Raw genomic sequence first — 20,328 nt, 5'->3', positions numbered from 1 at the left:
GGGTCTAGAAATAATATATTATCTTAAGCACACACAGTTGTTTCAACACATTTCCTCTTTACTCTCCCTCTTGCAGCAAAGCAGCTCTATTCTTTGTGAGAGTGTATATACCTCTTCTGTGCTTGTACACTCACACTCCATTTTCTTTACGTACACACTCTCAGACCTTTGTGAACACCTGTGACCCACCATGTGACCTCTAGCATGTGCACCTCCGCACACCAGCTCAGTAGGATATGCAGAAGGCCAAGTGGCTATTAAACAAATATCATTGAGCTTAGTAGAAAGAAGCAGAAATGGATTGCAAATCAGGTGCAAAGTGATACATTCTGCAAGTCAGCTAGAATCATTTCAGACCCTGGGCCTCCTGCTAGAGTGACGAATGACGTTTATAGAAGGGAAGCTTAGATTTAATCCTCCAAAATGATAGTAAAGTGAATTCTTCCCTGGATCTGCTGTGATTGCTCTTCCTCCCATTTCTGTAGCTCCTTATTATTGTAATGAGTTCTGCTCTCCAAAGTGAATAAAGTCACCATTCAGATAAGATCAGTTTTTTCTGGTGCAGCCAAGTTGATCTGATCACAATTTGGACTTCGGCTTTTGAATTCACCTTGGGCATTTAACTGCTGGGGCTGGGGGAAATAAAAATGCTGATCTGGCACAAAAGCTGTAATCATTAGTCAGCTGCCTTCAGGCCCGCTCTCTGCAGCCCTGCTGCAGGATAGTAGATTCTTTTGATATTTATTGGACGTTAGGGCACTTTGGGGGACTTCAGTTAGGTCCTGTACACCTGCTGAGTCTCCTGGTGTTCTCCGTGGTTCTGAGAAGACGGAGCCGGCCCCATGGAGAAGGCAGCTGCTGGGAGCTCTCCGTGGTGCTGGAAGCAATGCACTTCCTTAGGAAATCTGAGGGGAAATTGCCCACAAGAGTTCTAAGGATCATTATTGCCCCACAGGAGGGTTGAGATGGAACCAGAGTAGCAAGCTTTTGAGGGCTTGCTGGATGGATGTCCATCGTACAAACTAATGACCACTTTCACATTTGTTCTTATTCTATGATGCCAACTGATTGTTTTATAATGCTTCATTTAGTTTTCTTCCTGGTGGTGAGGGGCAAAAGTAGATGCTTTATATTATTGTCCACTTGAAGCACAAACATAATGAAAGAGCTACAATTCATTTATTGCACAGGCATTTGTCGGGCACCTTTAATATGCTAGCTGATATGTGCTGGGAGTTGAGCCTTGGGCGAACTTATAACTCACACAGGAATCAGATGAGTTGCTTTTTGCCCTGACAAATACTGACATCTGATTACTGACAATGCTGGACTTTAGATAGTGACTGTAGTCAAGAAGAGACCTGGGAAAAAGTCCTGGAAATGCTGGGCCTCCCTATGTGGCTTCTATAAACTAAATGTGAGTGTTATTAGTACAGAGTGTTATTAGTACATTGTGTGCCTTGAGGGGGTTCTAAAGGAAGCAGAGGTTTTAACAATTTTACACACCCTGATTCTTCATTTCTGCCTGTTTTTTAAACCTCTTCAAGCTTAGGCCTGAAATCAGCTTCCTGCTGGGATCTGCCTCCCTCAATTTGCACAGGGGTCTTTTTAATGATTGCCATGAATAGTGATCTGGGGGAATGCCTGATGTTGTGTGCATGAGTGTTCATGAAGGATGAACCTAACAATGAAGATGATAATATTTATATATTATTATTACTTATTACTCTCTGTGATTTGTTCTGAGTGCTTTACATATATTAAATCATTTAATTCTCACAAAAATGTTGTGAGGTAAGTAGTATTATTATAACTATTTTACAGATCATGAAAATGATGCACAGAGAAGTTAAATAACTTTCCAAAGGTCACATAGTTAGTAAGCGGTAGAACCAGAATTTGATACTAGGTAGTTTGCTTTCAGAGTCTCTTCTCTTAAACATGATGCTATAAAACATTGAAGATTATGACTTTCTGGGAAGTAGTTACATGTTTCCTGAGGCTAAAAAAAGTTGGTTCCTTGATTCTCCCCTGCTGTCATGTCCTTTCTATAGTAAACGTCTCCCACCTCTTTTTTTTTTTTTTTTTTTTTTTTTGAGACGGAGGCTTTGCTCTGTCACCCAGGCTGGAGTGCGGTGGCAAGATCTCGGCTCACTGCAAGCTCTGCCTCCTGGGTTCACGCCATTCTCCTGCCTCAGCCTCCTAAGTAGCTGGGACTACAGGCACCCGCTACCACGCCCGGCTAATTTTTTTGTATTTTCAGTAGTGACGGGGTTTCACTATGTTAGCCAGGATGGTCTCGATCTCCTGACCTCGTGATCTGCCCACCTCAGCCTCCCAAAGTGCTGGGATTACAGGCGTGAGCCACCGCGCTCAGCCTCCCACCTCGTTTTATAGACACACATTCTAAGAATGACACACCTTAATGCCATTTCTGGAATTTTATTTACCTTTTAGCTGGAATTTTACCAAATAATATTTGTCTTATCATCCTGAAAAAAAATATTCTTGCGTGATATGCTTCTTCTTGTCAGTCAAGATTCAAGTCAATTTTTTTTTTTCTTCAGTGAGGCCTCCTCTGACTATCCAGTGCAAAATGGCTCTTCTTTCCCCTAGCTATTTTTTCACCACATCTTATGATTTTGTTTTCCTCGTGGCAGTTACCACTATTTGAAAGTGTCTCATTTGTTTATGTGTTTTATTGTTTTCTGTCTATCATGTCTACTAGAATATAATGTACATGAAAACAGGAGTTTTGCCTGTCTTGTTTACTGCCATATCGCCTCTAATCAGAACATGATATAATTAATAAATAAAATCATGCCCAAGAATAGTTTGGCAAACTCGTGGAGAAAAATTCAGAGAGAGAGAGAGAGAGAGAGAGGAAGAATTAATAAAGTCCTTTGAATCAGGATAGATTTTTCAAGAGCAAGTATAAATGGAGAAAAGTTCAGCACATGGCTATGAAAGACATCTGGTCGGGGGACCACTTCCAATCAGCAAGGACTACAGACTCTTGGGAGCCAAAATAAAGAGGTCTTCCTGTCCATATTTGTGAATCTGCTGTGTCTCACCCTTCCACTGGAGTTGTTCTTACATCACATTGGAGATTGACATGAAGGAGGATGGGGTGTGCCTTAGGAGAGTAAGACAGTCTGACCCATGAGCTTGTCATCCATTTTCCTTGACTTCTCCAGAAAATAAAAAGGGCATCTTTTATTTTTCCCAAGTCTCCACTGTACCAGTCTCACCCACACCCAGCAGCATGTTCCTCATGTGCTTCAAGCCTGAGCTCTAAGGGGAAATGGGATCATCAGTGTTCAAAGTGAACCATATTTTTTACATAAATTAAAGATTAATTGTAGACAAGGTGATGGGGCATGGAAGAACAAGATAGAGAGCTAATATTTAAAAACTAAGAATGTGAAGCTCGTGATATATTTGGATTCTTCAGAAGGTGATTTATTCATATCTGGTTGATTTTCTAGACTTGTAGGTAATTTTCATCTCAGTTTCTGGCATTGATAGTGCCCATTTACTCATTTATTAGAGGCTGCAAAGTAGAGAGAAGCCTTGAACCAGTTAAGTTTTAGTCTGGAAACAGATGCATCAGAGCATTTGGTGGGGGAAGAGATTGATTCCCTGGTCCCCATAGTTACATGCCAGATTTTTATATTTTGAGGTTTTCTTAGTCAACAATTGCTTAAAATCTATTTTCATCACCCATGTGCATAGGGCATTAATCACTGAAGTCTGTTTCTCACAGTTACCCTTCACATAGGACTCTGGTTTGCTTCCAGAGCAGCCTTTAGTGCAAATATTCTGTCTGCTGATGTCTGCATTTACTACATATCCAATGGGGAGTAAAGAATGGGAGGTCTGGGAGGGAGAGCTTCTCAAAGGACTGGAGACATGGAAGGCAGTGGTCAGAGAAGAGAGTAACTACTGATGAGGAAAGGGGAAAAAGAAAGTAGGAAACAAACTGGTATCTAGTAAAGGAAATGAGGAGATGAAGGATATAGGGCTGGACCCCTTTGATGAATACTTTTGGATGTACAGGAGGGATAGAAAGGCACAGATGTGGAAGCCAGAAAGCTCGAGGTCTAAATATCTTCTCTGAGCCTCCTTTTCCAGCTGTATAGAATTCTTTTGAGTATTAAATGAGATAATACATGTGAAATGTCTTGCACAGAATAGGAGCCAACAAGTGGAAATTGCCATGACCTTCAAAAGTGCCCACAGCTTTTTTTAAAAGTCATTTCTCACATATTTATTGAGAACTTTTAGATATAACCATGATTGTCTAAATGTGATCACTGTCTTCCTATAGTGCAGACCTCTGCAGTGAGGAAAGAAGCAGCCATCATATTTAGCTTAGACGAATGTTTCTTAGGGGCCTGGTAATATCAGTCTGCATTTACCTAACACCTACTGTATATCCAGCCCTTGCCCCCTTTGCAGGAAAGGAGTATTCTTGTAGGAAGGTGGAGACTAGTGGGCTTAAGTGATGATATTTCAGTATATGGGAAGCCATGCTGGGATAAAAAAGGGACAGGAAGAAAGAGCCTCATTTATTTATTTGGCAGACACATATAGCCTAGTGGCAACATATCAGCCCAAGCAATGGGCTCTGGTGGAACTTCCAGGTTGGTGGGGGCTTGACATGAGAGGGAGTGAGGAAGTGGGAGACTACAAACATGAGAGTTCTTGACATTGCGGACTGAGGAAGTGAAGGTGGAAAAGGAAAAGAAAAGGAAATTCACAAGCTGCAGGGAGAGTGGCTCAAGAAGTGGGCTAGGAAACTGAGCAAAGTGCTGGGGCGGTTGAATGGTATCAGGAAAGCAGATGGTGATCCTGGAGAAGGAGGGTGCAGATGGCAGTGGTGGTGAGGAGGCAGCGTGGGGTGAAGAACAGTCCCAGCTCGGCCACTCCAGGAGGAGAGAGGCTGGAACACAAAACTCCCCACGCTGGCTGAGCTCTGTGACTCATCTGGCCCCCAGTGTGGCATCTCACAAGGTTCCTAGGAGAAGAATGTGGGAGGTCCTGTGGTTTTCTGTGATGGCCCTTGGAAGTTAGATATGAACCTCAGGCATTGAGAAATTTCTGGTGGGGAAAGAAGAGTTTCCCACCTAGAAAAGAACAAATGAACCGTGCTGTATTTACATCCCACCTCCCAGGTTAAGTTTCCACTGCCTGTTTGACTTTGGGCAAAGTATGCGGTTGCTCTTGGACGTGGTTTCCTCATTTGTTAAATAAAAGGATTAAATTAGATAATATCTAAAATACTTTGATACTCTAAACTTCGGTGATCCTGAGAAAATTTGAAGGTGTGAACTGTAGAGAAGAGGATAGACTTAGAAGTCTGCTATTATCAGAGTCATATGTAATGGGTAACTGTGAGAAACAAGAATTAATTCCCTATATACACTGGTGGTGAAGGTAAACCTTAGGCAATTGTTGCCTAAGGTGTTACGAGGAGGATGATTTCAGCCTAGTGTAATAATGTGTCTAAATATTGGAACCATCCAACAAGGACTTGAGTTGCTTTGTAAGGTAGTGAGCTTTCTGTCGCAAGAAGTGATCAATCACAGATTGAATAATGACATTTTGGGGGTTGTTATTAAAAAATTTGTCCCCGACCCCTACCTTCTTCCTTTGAGAAACATTATGTTTTCCTGCAGACTAGTTGAGCATACAATGATTAAATGGGAAATACTGGTGAATCACAACATTTATTTCTCAGAACATAAAAAAAATCATGTTTTTCTTAATGCCATTAGGTCCCTGGTAGGGAAAAAAAAGTTTCGTGTTGAAATAAGTTTGGAAAACTCAAGAGTAAATAGGGTTATGCAGGTTTCTTTGCTGGAGGACATCTCAGAGACTTAAATATATTAATTTTAATGTTAAAATTCCTAATGTTATGAATTTTCTAAGTACATTTGATGATAGACTATTTTTCTCAGAGTGTCTGATGGGAATAATGATCTACTGAACATACTTTGAGAAATGTTGCTTTGAGCAATAGGCTTATGTTCTAAGCCCTTTGCCCCTAGGAAGCACACATCACAACTTCTCTGTTATCTTTGGGTAGGGCTGATGATGAAGGCTAATTTGGGCCTTAGGAGATGGAGCAGGGCTCTGGATGATAACCATTAGACCTGACTCAGCTGGTGATCTTAGATGGGTCTCTCCATGTGTCTCAGTTACCTCACATGTCAGATGGGAAGAAATCATGCAAGTCCAGCCCTTCTAGGGTTAAGGTGTCATGATAAAGTCTAGGGTAGTATGCATAGGATGAGAATTTGAATCTGAATCACCTGACAACTTGCTAACATGCAGATTCTGGTTCGGCAGGTCTGCCAGGGTGGGGACCAAGATTCTGCCGTGCTCACACGCTTTTAGGCAATGCTGCTGTGGCCATAGTTTGAGTTTTAAGGGTCTAGGAAGCCACACAGCCTGGCCCTTATCAGGAGCATCTACTCATGTGGAGCAGCAGCAATAAGCCTTCTGGTGGTGCTCCTTTCCCTAGAGCTCTGGTCTGTGCTTCTGAAAGGTGTTATTCATGAGGGAAAACAAACCAGGCATCCCTTAGGTATCCCTGTGGTGAGGTTTGCTCTGGGCCCCTCTGAAGGGAATCCCTCTTCCTCTTCCACTTCCCCACCCCCACTGCCTACAGTTCCCCAGTTAGTTAAGCTATTTTTTGAGTTTGAGTTAAAACTATTTCAGATATATTTTTAACTACGTCCTGTTTGAAAAGCTGTTAGCATTTGGCAATCATTCCATCTTCAGCTTGAATCCTGGGGAGGGTGGTTTTTTCTGCCCCCCACCCCCTACAACCAGGCAAAAGTATATAATTTAAAAATGGTTTTAGTGCATGGGTCAGAGGATGGTTGATAGGGCTGGGTCTAGGGTATGTTTTGGCCTCCACAAAGCCGCCACTGCTGGGGCTGCCTTTCTGTGCTTGCACCTGAGGCTGAGCAGGCACTGCTGAGTGAATGTGAAGGGGTCGGGGTGGCATGAGTGCTGTCCAGCAGCGGGAGAGAGAGAGGCAATGGGAAGGAGAGGCAGAGGCGGAGATGGGTCAAAGACATCAGAACCCGGCCTGGTTGAACCTCCACCAGCAAGGTCATCACGAATAATAGCAGAGTTAACATCTTTCCTGCCATGTTCCTGAGATATTTCAGGAGCAGTGCATCACCATTGCCATTATGATGGGGGATTTATTAAGGGTAAGGATATTAGAGTAATTGAAAGAGTAGTGCCTTTGGGAAATTGTTTTATTTATTGTTTTATTGAACAAATATTTATATAGCCCTTACACCATGACATCAACTGAGTGCTTTACAAATATTAGCTCATTTAATCCTGATAACAATCCTATGAGGTAAGTACTATCATTATCCCCATTGCATAGAAGGGAGAAGTGAGGTGCAGAGAGAGGTCAAGCAACTTGCCTAGGGTCCCAGTGCCGGTAGGTGGTAGACCTGGATTCCAGCCTTTAGGGTCTGGAGCTGGAGCTTGTGCCCTTTGCCATCACACTGTGCTGTTCCTTCCAGCAATGTAGGTTCTGCCCTCTCGACACTCAATCTAAGAATGGCTGTGCCAGCCCAGGCTGCTCTTACCTACTTGTTGGGAGAAACGAAGTTGAAAACAGAAGAGAACTTTCACCATAGACTGGAGAAATGAATAATTTTTTGAAAGCAGTTATCAAGTATTAATAGTTAACTCCTTGCTGCTCAAACATTCAAGCTCATTAAACACTCCAAATATACCTGGACCATGTTAAAATTCGATCCCCAAGCAGGAAATTCTAGAATTGCTTTGAAAATTATTACTGAGAAGAAATTGTTTCCTCCTCATTTTTTTTTCCTCGTAAAGTTCTTGTTGTTGTTTTCGTTGTTTTCTTAGTGAAATATTCTGTCACCATCAGTCTAGATGAGTTGCTTGCTCCTGGGCACTTGGGGAGAAGGATGCAGCCACAGGGCAGGCATTCTACCTCCTAGCCTGGCTCTCCCCAAGGCTGGAGTTGGTAGTCCTGTGCGGAGGGCTGGCAAAAGGCTGCTGAATTCAGGGAGTTGGCTGGGAGGCTTCTACTGGCTGTGAGCCCCTGAGACTGTTTTATTCCCATGGAATAAGCAGGATAGGAACATGAAGGTAGAGGGTTCCCCACTGGAGTTGGAAGTTGGAGACCGTTGCTCTTTCCAGGAGCTAGCCTTTCCTGCAGCCTCTTTGGGGGCAGCAGATACCCTGGTAGAAGGGATGCCTGGAGTGAGAAACATCTCATGGGCAGTGACCTTCTCAAGGCCTGAGTGCTCAGGCTTCTCTTTGGGCTTGTGTTCTCACATGCCTGTAAATCTCACATTCGCTTCTCTCTCCTTCCCGTGCCAGACACAGTTGTCTGGATTAGGTGCCTGGCTTTTAGAATTTGGGAAGCACTGCTGTTGACTCACTGCTGGGCTTGTATCCTTTTACTGGGCCCCAGGGACAAGTCTTTTTGTACAAGTCTTCTCCTTGAAGGATGCCAGGCCCCTCTGTGGTACTGTCTGCGCTGCACGGCACATGTCTAATAATACTAATTAATAAGCAGTCACCTATTAATAACACTGGAATCATCATCACATAGGTGACAGAAAGCCGAATAAACTCCAGCAGGCCAGCATTGCAGCACAGCTCTTGGGGGAGGAGAGGAGAGAAGAGCACGAGGAACGTTTGAAGGGGCCTTAGGCAAAATGCTTTGGGCCAATAGCACTAGGGGCTGAATTTGAAATCTGCTTAGGAATAAGGCATGTGTGGACTTTAGTGACTAAAAATCCAAGCTTATGGGGCAGGTTGGGAGCCTGGAGGGTTTGACTCAATTGAAGTGCTAGCTGAGGGATTAGAAGAACTCTCTAATGCCTGATTTCTAGTGACTTGGTCTTGGCTGGAGAAGACTGATGTTCTCAGGTTTGGTTGGGGTCAAGTAGTGGGAACTTAGACAGAAACACTCATCTAATGGACGAAGAAGCTGAGCCATGGACCGTAATTTTTTCCTCCAAACGTTATTGAAAGAATGAGTAAGTAAAAGAAGGAACCTATGTAATGAGGCTAAAAATGTCCCAGAAAAAGCAACCCTTGAAATTCACATCCTAAGAGTCATTAGGGTGGCAGGAACGGATATGCCAAGTCTTTTTATGCAGAACTCTGATTTTATAGGCATAGTCTTATTTATAAATGTGCAATTGCATGTATTTCAATACGTAACATAATAAAACCAAGTTGCTGTGAGGATTAAATGAGATAATGTATTAGTGCATGCCAAATGCCTAACTTAGTACCTGGCGGGTGGTAAAAGTCCTAATAATCAAGGCTGGTAGCTGGTATGCCTTGGTCAGGCCAAACCAGTTGCTCTTGGTCACCTTCCAATCTGATTGGTTGCTGACTGGACCATCTTAGATATTAAATATTTTAAATTCCACTCTGTTAATAATGACCAATACTCTCCCTTGTGGACTTCCCATGTGCCATTTACTATTGACAGTGCTTTTGATACAATTCTCACAGGAAGCATTTGATACCATTATCATTCCCGTTTTATAGATGAGAAAGTTGAGGCTTGAGATGTTTGAAATTTGGCTGAGGTCTCATGGCCAAAAAATGGTGGAGCTGGGATTTGAACCCAGATGTCCTGTTTGCAGAGCCTTGGGCGCTTAACTATAATGCTTCTAAGTAGACGGTTGGCAGGGGGTAACTTGTGGTAGTAGTTGTTATTATTGTTATTATCATCATTGAAATAACTTTTTTTTTTTCAGAATGCCATGGGCAATGTATCCTTTTGATTGGTAGTGAAATTTTTTCTTGCTACATGCTGAAAGCACTGGTCTGGCACATTTGAGAAAAGCTGAAACAGTCCCTGGTCTGTTCTGTCCCTGAACTGAGTGAAGATGGAGCCCCACAATCTAATCAAAGGAAGGAAGATAGGCCTGTGAGAGAACCTTCTAACTTAACGACCTCTGACCATGGCCCTCCTTATCCCAGGACAGAGATGACAGCTGAGAAGGCCGAGGGTCTCTGCGGATTTCAGTTGTACGCATCGAGTCCTCCCTTAAAAAACAAAAATTAGTACCATTGCTGACATGGCACCATCATTTGGGCAAACACCTGATATTGCTTTTTGCTTATGGTCGTATTATGCGTCTGCAAGGAGACCCGTCTTATTCTCTTTGATGTTGTCTTTCCCTGCTATTTTGTACATAACCATCTTCACAAATTTGGAGTTATCTGGGGAATGCTGGATCACTAGAATGAGCCAAGTGGTAGTTAACTAGAATGGTATGGAGGAATGAGACAAAATGAGCCCACAGATTTCATGATAAAAGGCAAACTAAAAGGATGCACTGGAGTAATTGAAAGATAACACTTAAGAAGCCTAAGAAAGTACAACACAGAATAAAATGATAATAACAAATATATTCAAAATATATAAGTTAAAGTAGGTTAGAAATCAAAGGGGGTAAAATGAAGTAAATAATAGTGACTACAGTGATACCCTAAATAATAAGCTAAATTATTAAAAGGGATATAATAACTTGAAATAAAGGAATGCCAACTAAAGGGGGCAGTCCAAAGTTTATAGTCCCATGAGGGGCAAATGCAGACCTGTGGGCTGGGGTAGCGAACATCTGTTGAGTACTTCTGTGGGGCAGGCATCCTACGGGTATTTTATTACTTGTTTCTCAAAACAACTCTATGAAGTAAGTACAGTGTTACCTCCATTTTATAGGCGAGGATGCTAAGACTTGGAGAGGGTAAAGAAAGTTATTCAAATCACAAGGAATTCAGGTGGCCCAGAAGGGATTGGAATCCAGGTGTGTCCCTTAACCTCTAGGCTGTTTTGCAGACGCACCTCTCACAGGGATGTCCTTTCTAGGCTGGTGTTTGCCACAGGAATCCCATGGGCACTGACATCTGCAGGGCACTGAGTCCTCAGGCTCTCCCTTGAGGCTTCTGCCCTCTCATCCCTTAGGTCCTTCAGGTCTCTTCCTGCTGCCCCCAAGAGGAGCGTACAGTTTCCCTGGCTGTTCCCAATGTCCTGCTGGATCATGGCGGCTCTTTTACATGGTTCTTCTCCCAGGAGCTCCTGACATCTAGGGCAATCCCACGCACTGTGCCTTCTGAACTTCCCTTCCACATTCTGTGGACAAATTTGGTGCAGAGCCTTCTAGGAAGGCCAGGTAAGGAGGATATGGAACTGGTGGCCAGGGCAGTTCAGGTCTAGAGTAAATAGGTGGGAGGTCAGATGTCATATAAAATTAATCCATGAAGGCATGTTTGTTTGTGTTCCTAAAACTGCTGGATACTGTGGAGGTGTTGAAGGCTGGAGACCTGACGACACATAAGAAAATGAGATTGTGATCTGAAAGGTAAAACAGACTGAAAAGTAGGCTAGTAATGATGGAAGTGCGTGTGTCCGTCTAGTCCCAGCCCAGATGCCACTTTAGTCCACCAAGCTTGCCTTGATATCCCCCACCTCCAAATCACAATTAATCACTTGCTTATTGACAATCCCATAGAGCTTCCTTTACATTGCTCTCATGATTATTTTCCCCTTGCTTTATAGAAACACATTTCTGTCTTCCTCCAATGCTTAGTGGAGTCCTTGGGGTTCAGACCTTGATAGATTCATTTTGTTTCTTGAGCATGATGCCGGGTACATGCGCTATTAAAGTTTGCTGGGTCAGGAAAGTGCTAGGATGCTGTAAGAACATCCAGTAAAGGGCAGAAATATAAGAACTACCGTCCTTGGCTGGGAGGCAATAGAGTACTGTGGCTAAGCAGGCAGGCTCTGGAGTTGGATAGACTTGAGTTCAAATTCATTCTTAGCAGCTTCCAGCTGTGTGACCTTTGGCAACCTCTCTAAAGCTTCAACTTTTAAGACTGTGAAATGGATCTCAACTGTCAAATAGCACAAACCTCGCTGGTCTGAATGAGATGACCCACGTGGTGGCATATGGTAGGTGCTCAACAGCTGTTAGTGGATTGGTGCTGGTCCAAGGGAGGACATGCCAGTGCAGCCCTTTAAAAGGGAGCTGGAGAAGAAAGGAATTTGGGGCTGCATTCTCACATAAGGTGCCAGGGCCTGATGCTGAGCAAAACGTTTGTGTTAGGTGCCACCGACTGTCATCTCTTGTTTAGGTTTGACTGGGGAAACGTTTCCACAGACATGAACTAGTTTGTCAAGGCTGGCAATGGATTTTCAAGGGTTTAGGGGTGCAGTCTAGGCTCAGAGCTCAGAGCGCAAGCCACAAAAGAGAGCCATCTTCCTGAGTCACCAAAACACTTGATTCGGGCCTCTCACCCTTAGCTGGCAGCCCCTTAGGATAGGATGGGCTGTGCCTGGGTCTGTCTTTGCTGCTAGGGGCTCTGAGAGAGGAAGCCCCATTTGTCACTTCCATTTCTATGTCCCCAGCCCCTTGCACTATGCCTCATCCTAAGCAGGCATTCAAAGCGCTTGTTGAAGGAATAGATTTGTGCCCTAGTTACAGCCCTGACTTCCACTAGATGCTCAAGGATTGCCCTGATTTTGCAAGGAAGAGCAACTACTCAGGGAAACTGAGGCACACTTGTAGGTTAGAGTCCCTCAGTCTGCAGGAGACACACACATCCTCAGCAGTGGAGAAGTGGTTTGGTTACTGAAGCTGTAAATGAGAATTTTGTCTTTATATTAATTCCTGCTCTGGTTCTAGGGAAGAACTCCCCTCAGGCTGGAGTAAGGGGAGAACTGAGCTCAGACACTGCCTCTCAGTTGTGGGGGCTGCAGCCTGCCCCTCCCTGATGATATCTTCTCAGCTGTTTGCAAAACAGTCAGGGAGAAGGTGAAGCCCTGAGCCAGGCGGCCTGACTGTCTCTTTAAATGCTGGGGTCTGTGTGGGAGAGGGAGGGGCCGGCTCTGGAGTGCGTGAAATTCCTGGGCTCCTCCGGCAGTCTCAGGCTCAGCGCTCAGCCCTACACATCGCCTCTTGCATGCAACTCACTGAGAGGGAGAGGCAACCTGTCCTCCCCTCTCTCAGCCTCGGCATCTCCAGCCACCAAGGACCTGCTTTTCGCACCTCCAACAACCCCTCCCTTCTACCCTGCCACTCCCTCCCAGAGATTGAGGAAAAGAAAAGGAGAGAGAAAGATTCTGGAATTTGAACCTCCCCAAAGAGGAAACATACCCAGCAAACTCAGTTGATTAAACGTCAAACAGACATACAGACAGATCCCAAATCTTCTGTTCAGCTGGAAAGGTAAGGTTTGTGGGGAAAGGAAGGCAGTCAGGGTATGAAACAACTCAAGGTTCTTGTCCGTTCTGGGAAGAGGTTGCTCCTGAGAGGGTAGAAGTTTTCAGTTGGGAGCAACCAACCTAGATTTTTTTTTTTTTTTGAATGCTGTATCCATGAGCCTTGGCTGACTGTGGAAATGGCTTTTCAACTGCCTTTCTTTTCCTTCAGTTTCTCCTGGAAGTTGGGTCCTTTTCCTCCAGATGTTGGAAAAGTCAGAGAATGTTTTAGATTTTTATCTTCTTCTTCTTCTTCTTCTTTTTTTTTTTTTTGAGTCTTTCTCCTATTTGCTTGAATTGTTAGTCCGAAATGATGTGTACTCATCACTTCATTTTGGGCAGATACTCTTTCTTGACATTTTGTAGCCACTTCCCCCACTCATTTATTCATTTATTTATTTGGGCTGGTTAAAATGAGAAACAGAAGGGACGCTCTGAGGATCACAAGAAAACAAAATTGAATTGAGACAGGGATTTCCCTAGCTGTTGAGGAATTGAGGTGTATGTGAGTGTGTGTGTGTGCTTTTTTTTTTTTTTTTGAGGGGGTGTGAGGAGGTGGTTCTATAGTCTAAAAATTCAGGTTGGACTCCTGTCTTGTGAAGGTGGGCATACTTGGAGAAGGTGAAAAGGGAGTGTGTGTGTGAGTGTGTGTGTGTGTGTGTGTGCGGGTGTGTGCTCCTGTTTGGATCGGTTACAAGGGAATCTTCCTCCACTGCCTTCCATTTGTTTATATTAATGATTTAGTAGCAGGCTTGCCTGAAAACTTCCACTCTGTTCAAGCACTGTGGGTTTTGCAAGCTCTCAGTGACCTTAAAGCCTGGTTCGATGTATTGTTTTTTCCAGGCATTGTGCTGTACCCAGAGTTTCAGCTCTTTCCCTCTCTCTTTTTTAACCACAAAACTTAACTGCTTTAGAAACATCATCCTGATGACAAGGAAAAAAATGTGTCCCCCCACCCCCCATCCCTTCTTAGGCCAGTGATGTAATACCAACCTAAGGGCTCGCTGCTTTGCAGGTGACTTACCCTGTGATTACTTGTTAAAAAAAATAAAATTTTCCCTTCCTCCATTAAATGTCTGCCTCTTTTAATTTGGATGTAGAAATATCATCATGCAATGAGAACATCTTATTTTTGCTAACCATTATTGGGGTTTAGGTAAAGTAGGATTCCTCTTCTCTGATCTTTATTTTTAATACTTTTTTTTAAAATGCAAAGGTCAGAGATCATTGAGAGCTAGCTTAGGATGGAGCAAGACAGAGTCAGGGCAAATAAGAGAGCTGGTAGGACAAGAGCTGTCTTCTCCCCGCTTCCTTCGGTTCCCGCTTTGGGGAGATAGTTTTTCTTTTACCACTACAAGCCACCCCAACATTCTTCTTTCTTCCTCTCTGCTGGGTCCTGTGGACGGCCCTGGGAGGGAGAGGGGGCACTGCTTGTTACACCTGGAGGACAGTGTAGTTTTGGGGGTCAGATGACCGTTTGCCTTTGTGATGAAGGTTCCAATGGAAATTTGAACTCCCAGCACGCTGGGTGACTTGGTACCCAGGATAGTCTATCTGGGGGCACCTGGAGGTTAGTCTGGGGAGCCTGGAGAACTGGCTCTTTATTAATTTGCCGTTCTGGGTAGAGCCTTCCCTCATCGTTCAAGGGCTTCTGCGTCGCCTTTCAAGTTAAAATGGTCCCGCTGGTTATGATGGGCAAGTTTACCTAAGGGCTACTGGGTATGTGGCGGAAGGATGGAGGGGAGTGAGAGGAGGCAAGGCTGGTATTTATTTTTTAATCTTCGGGCTTAATCTGCCTAAGTCATATGGGGCAAACGATATTTCAGACGGGTGCTGGTTGTGCAGATATTCCTATTGTTTGATTTTTTGTTGTTGTTGGGGAGTGGAGTAAGGGCTCTTGGCCCATTTTCTGCAGCCTGGGGTTCATCCTGCGAGTCAGTCTTCCTTCTGGAAGCGGGGGGAAAAGGCTGGACGCTGGAAGTTCGCTATTACAGTGAGCAACAGGACTGGGTTTATTTTTTAAAAACAACCAGACTGTGCGAATGCCCTTTTCTGGAGCTTTCCGGCCCTTTCTAGTGAAATAATAATTTTAAAAAATTGCTTCTTGAGAAGAGGAGGGGGCAGAAATTAAAGGGATTCTAGATTTTGAGAGACAACTACGTCTTTGCTTCTCTGGTAGTTCCCTATTATTAATTATTGGGGGTTTGACAGGGCTCTGGCCTCCGTTTTTGTTGATTTCTTTTTGGTGCTGCGTTTCTCCTGACTATGTTGATGATTTGCTGCTTATATAAGGGAAAGGATGTATTGAGGTGGACTGATGCTTGGGGTTTTGAGATCGGCTACTGAGATTGGGTGGCGGTTGGTGTGTTTGTCGATGTGCATGGTAGGAAGGTCTTTGCTTTTGGCTGGTAGGGGATGAGGGAATGGTGGGAGAACAGTAGATGAGATGCTACAGCAAACGGGGACATGGGGGGAGACGGAGGTAAGGTTGGAAGTCACCGGTTTGCAGAATTTCTATTCTGCACCCCCCTTTCTCTTGCTCCTGGGAAAAAAATCCATTATCTATAAAAACACATTATTCTTCAATTGGCCTTTTAGAGAAAAAAAAGAGAGAGGGAAGGGAGGGGTTAATTTGGTGAGGGGGCTTGGTTGTAATTAGCCCACTGCTGCAAAACTGAGATACAGAAATCCATCGGCACCAGCTTTGGGGGCATGGAGAGGCAGCGGAGAGATGGGGGACAGGTTGTCAGTCTTGGATGAACAGTGGAGCGGTCGGGTTGGCGTCTGGGTATTGTGTGTGTTTGTGTCTCTGTGTGTGTGTGAAATTTTTTACCCCACCACCAATTTCCCCCTCCATCCTCCCCCAATTCTGCCATGATCTTGCCTTCTATTTCCACACAGTGCTCCCCCCAACCCTAGGCACACCCCTCCCCCCTTCCTCCAGCCCTTTCCATCTTCATGAAAAAAATTCTGATTCTGATGGCTCTGCGGCTCTTTTTTCCCTTTTTCCTTGCTTTTTTTTTTTTTTTTTTTTTTGCAACACAACAGTGGTGCGATGGCCTTTCCTACATGCCACACGGATGCAGCCTTCTGATAGGAGGGCAAAGTCGGCACATCCACAGACACACTGGCATACGCTCTTGCACACACACTCTCTGTCACATACACAGGCGCCGAGGGCTTAATTTTGCTTGGTTTCATTTCCCTTAACCTCTTCCCCCACTCTACCTCCACCATGGCTCCTTCCCCCCATCTTTGCATGGGGACTGCGGTCACGTTAGAGCCTCTTTTCCTCTCCGCAACCGCGGTCTTCTTTCTTCTCGCCATTCTTCCTTCCCTAAAGCTGTCGTGTGTCGCAGTTCATGGGATTAGCATGTTGGAGAGTCTTTGTGGGAGGGGACCTCACAAGCAGGGGATTGGAATGGGAGTAGATGACATTAATAATTTTTTTTGACCAAATAAGCACCCAGTGATAATGATCCAATTTAACCATCCATGAAATATATGTTTGCGGTACATTGGAGGAAGGTTATGTGGGGGAGGCAGAGTCTGACTGGGTTACCTCCGGGGAGATTTGATGCCTGGACAGTAGAGCCACAGCCCCCTCCCCTGTACACATGTGTACGCTCTCACACACACCAACACGCACAGCTCTGATCAGTGGGCTGTGTCGAACCAGAGGGCACTGCAGAATATCCCAGAGAGTTGTGATGGTTAGTTGGGAGGATGGAACAATGTCTTTGTCCGACCCAGCTCTCCTCTCTACAGATGATGCCGGGTCTTGAAATTCTTGGTGCCCTTTGTGTTGGTTTACGGGTGGGGACTGGAAGGGTGTTTGTGTTTTGTCAAGCACCGGCGTGCCTCCAATTGGACAACATAGGATTGTCAACACTGTGTGTGTGGTTCAAGCAGGAGGCTGCCTCCCTCTTTGTGTGGTGTGGCTGTGTTTGTTGGATATGTGCGTATCCAGCCTCATACAGTGGCTCTGGACAGGTGTGGTAGTGACAGGGGTGGAAGGCAAGAAGCAGGGGTGGTCAGTGGGGAAGGGTCCTCAAGGTAGTTGAGAGGAGGGCAGAAGGGAAGAAACTGCTCCTGACTCCAGCAGGAAGCCTCAAATGAGATCCCCACGTCCACGAAGCGAACCCGTGGGTGGGTGTCTCATGGATGACTGGTGGGCGGATACAGATTGAAGGAGGAGAAGGGGATGAGGTGGGCGAAATTGAGGGTTTTCCCTGCTGCCTTGCCAGAGCCTGGGGCTGAGCTCGGGAGGATGGTCCTTCTCCCCTGGCGTCAGCCACCTCTTGGGCGGCTCGGCCTTGTTGGAGGCTGCAGCCCAAAGGAGCTGAAATCACCCTTGGCCGTGAGAGCAGCCCAGCCCCTGTTTTCTCCTGGGCTCTGGCTGCCTTAACTACCGGACGCCATTTTCCCATCTTCAGCTGAAGGTGTGTCCCTCTTTATTAGCAATTATAAGTGAAATTGGAAAACATTTTGCCTAAAAGAAAAACAAAATCCTCAGAGCAAAATGCTGATTGTCTTACCTTTCGAGCGTCCCTCTCCCTTCTTGGGGCTGATCCTGAGGAGTTAGGGAGACAGGGTTACGTCATTGCCAGAGAAAGGGGATAAATGGGGAGTAGGACGCCTTGGGGGCAAATTATTGTGCCCAATGCAGAGAATAGATTGCTCTTGGTATCCCCCGGCCGTGTTCTCCTTACATGACCCCTCAGGTGTGGATGGGAGACTTGCAAAAGAAGAAGCATTCCTTCTAAAACCTCATTGCCTAGAAATGTGCCGGCCCGTGTGTCTGTTCCTGCTGTGGTCCGGGACCTGCTGGGGGAAGAACGGTTGCGCTGCAGCTCTGAGGCTTGAGGGCCAGCTCTGTTGCTCTGAGGATGAAGCAAGTGAGGTGCTGTGGCTGGGCCAGCCACAGGTGGCCATGCTGGGCTCGGGGCAGGGTGACCATGCTGAGCTCGGGGCAGGGACTATGCATGGGGCCTACTCCCAGCCGTTTCCTGCAGGTTGTTCCTCAAATTATACTCCTCAGAGAGACCTTTCCTGACCAGCTTTCTAAAATAGTCCCCTTACCCCAACCCCCTGGCTGCTTTCCAGCCCATGACACTGTCTTTAATTTTAATTGGTTAATCATCATTTAATATTATATTATACTATGATATATTGAAACATTTAAGATGGATCTTGTCTCTTTACCCCTCTAGAATGCAAGCTCTGAGAGGTCAAGGACTTTGTGTTCATTGTGGTGTTCCCAGTGCGTAGGACATTTCCTGACACATAGTAGGTGCTCAACAAATGTTTGTCGATTGGAGGAAAGAACCACATGGGTTTAGTGTTGGAGTTTTCTTCTCTAGCACTTGGGGCCTGTCTTCTGGGAAGGGTGGACTTTGCCTCTGGTTATCTTAGCCCTGCCTGAATGTCTGGATCTGCTGGAGGAATTGCAACATGCTGAACTTCAGTAGAGTTTAGTAGAAAGGGCTTCTTTATCCCTGGCTCAGATGACTCTGCCTCCTTTGAGAGCCTTCTAATATTAGTAATCACCATTCTCATCATCATCATAGTAGTAGTAGTAGTAGTAGTAATAGTCGTGATATAGCTATCATTTCTGCAGTAGTTACTATTTACAAAGTTCTCTTCCAAGTTTTTTTTTTTTTTTTTTTACACTCAGTATCTCATTTAATTCTCCAAACAACTCAATGCTGTATACTATTATTACGTGAGGAGACTGAGACTTAAAGTTACCTAATAAACTTGAGGGTTTTCCCTGCTGCCTTGCCAGAGCCTGGGGCTGAGCTCGGGAGGATGGTCCTTCTCCCCTCGACAGATCGAGGATTTGAATTCAGATGTGTCTTATGCCAGAGCCCAAGCATGGGACCCTTATGTTATAGTGTTAGAGGAAAAAGGCAGATGAATCATCTGTCATCTTATTCAGTGCCCTCAAGTACAAATGACAAGATGGAGGCCCAGAGAGACTACATGGCTTTTCCAAAGTTATGCACCACGTTTGATGCAGAGACAAAACTAGAATCAAGGTTTCCTGGCTGCCAGGGTAGGGCTCTTTCTACTCCATCATGCCACCTCGTGGGCTGTGGGCCCTTTCCAAGGGCGTTGCAGCTGCTGCTATGGGGGCTGCCTGGGGTGCCCTCTTAGTTCTCCTTCTTCAGAGGGGAATGAGGTCTTGATGGGGCAGGTGGGTGGTAGGTGTGTCTCTAAGAAGGCACACTTGCAGAACTAGAGGTCAGGGTTTCATGGCTCGAAGAAGACTGGTGGGCTATATTCCAACTGAGTGCTGGTTAAGGTTGTCTTCTGACCTTCCTGGGGGAGGAGAAACTGGAATGGATGAGGACCCCCATTCCAGTGGGGTGCTCAAGGTTCTCAATCCCATGTAGCCCTGCCCATCAAGGGTACTTTCAGGTCCGGCAGAGGCTCCATTCAGAGATCCAAGCAGCTGGTATCTGGATGCTGACGACCCTGGGAGCCTGTCGCTTCTCCTAGACTGGCCTAGCCTTCTTTCTCAAGAAGGGAGGCATGAATCCAGACATTGGATTCATGAAGACAGTGTGCTTCATTTGTGTTTCCAGAGGCTGGTTGGGGGGCATGATGTCATACAATGTGGGTGAAGGCCTTCTACCAGTCTCTCTGTTCCACTCTAGGGTTGGCCTTGACCTTGAATGGGAGAAGGATTAGACATTCTAGACGAGTATGAATATGTTTTTTTTCTTTTTCTCAGGGGTGGGGTGGGGCCAGAGAAAAGTGGATTCTGAGAAGCAGGGAAGTCTTATCTTTAGCCAAGACCTTGAAGCAGAGCATGAATGCATTTCTGCATGACCTTGAGATGGTGTAACCAGACGCCCTGGTTTGGGGAGACAGTGCCTGTTTAGACCTTTGTCCTAGTGTAATTAGTAACTCTCAAAAGTGTCCCAGTTTGGATGATAAAATATATGGCTATCCTTCTTTAAGATGACATCACACACCTTCTCTTAAAGGAATAGAGAGAGGAAGGGGGCATACTAGAGAGGGAA

At 45.2% G+C, this 20,328-nt stretch overlaps 1 protein-coding gene across 29 annotated transcripts in view; it reads left to right on the top strand.

Annotated features, from left to right (window-relative positions):
• The first annotated feature begins 12,980 nt into the window (after positions 1 to 12,980).
• NRXN3 (neurexin 3) overlaps positions 12,981 to 20,328 on the top strand; it is a 1,690,724-nt gene continuing 1,683,376 nt past the window's right edge. For 28 of the 29 annotated variants that reach the window (XM_058429925.1, XM_058429924.1, XM_058429914.1 and 25 more), the window contains exon 1: positions 12,981 to 13,265. The gene's annotated coding sequence lies outside the window, so the exon portion shown is untranslated. Of the gene's footprint in view, positions 13,266 to 14,950; positions 15,017 to 20,328 lie in introns of those variants that run through there. The other variant, XM_058429905.1, reaches the window with a different exon arrangement.

Source organism: Hylobates moloch, unplaced genomic scaffold (genome assembly GCF_009828535.3).
Source record: "Hylobates moloch isolate HMO894 unplaced genomic scaffold, HMol_V3 SCAFFOLD_16, whole genome shotgun sequence".
NCBI lineage: Eukaryota > Metazoa > Chordata > Mammalia > Primates > Hylobatidae > Hylobates > Hylobates moloch.
The sequence above is the reverse complement of the archived record's forward strand: the minus strand, read 5'-3'. Positions and strand labels throughout refer to the sequence as shown.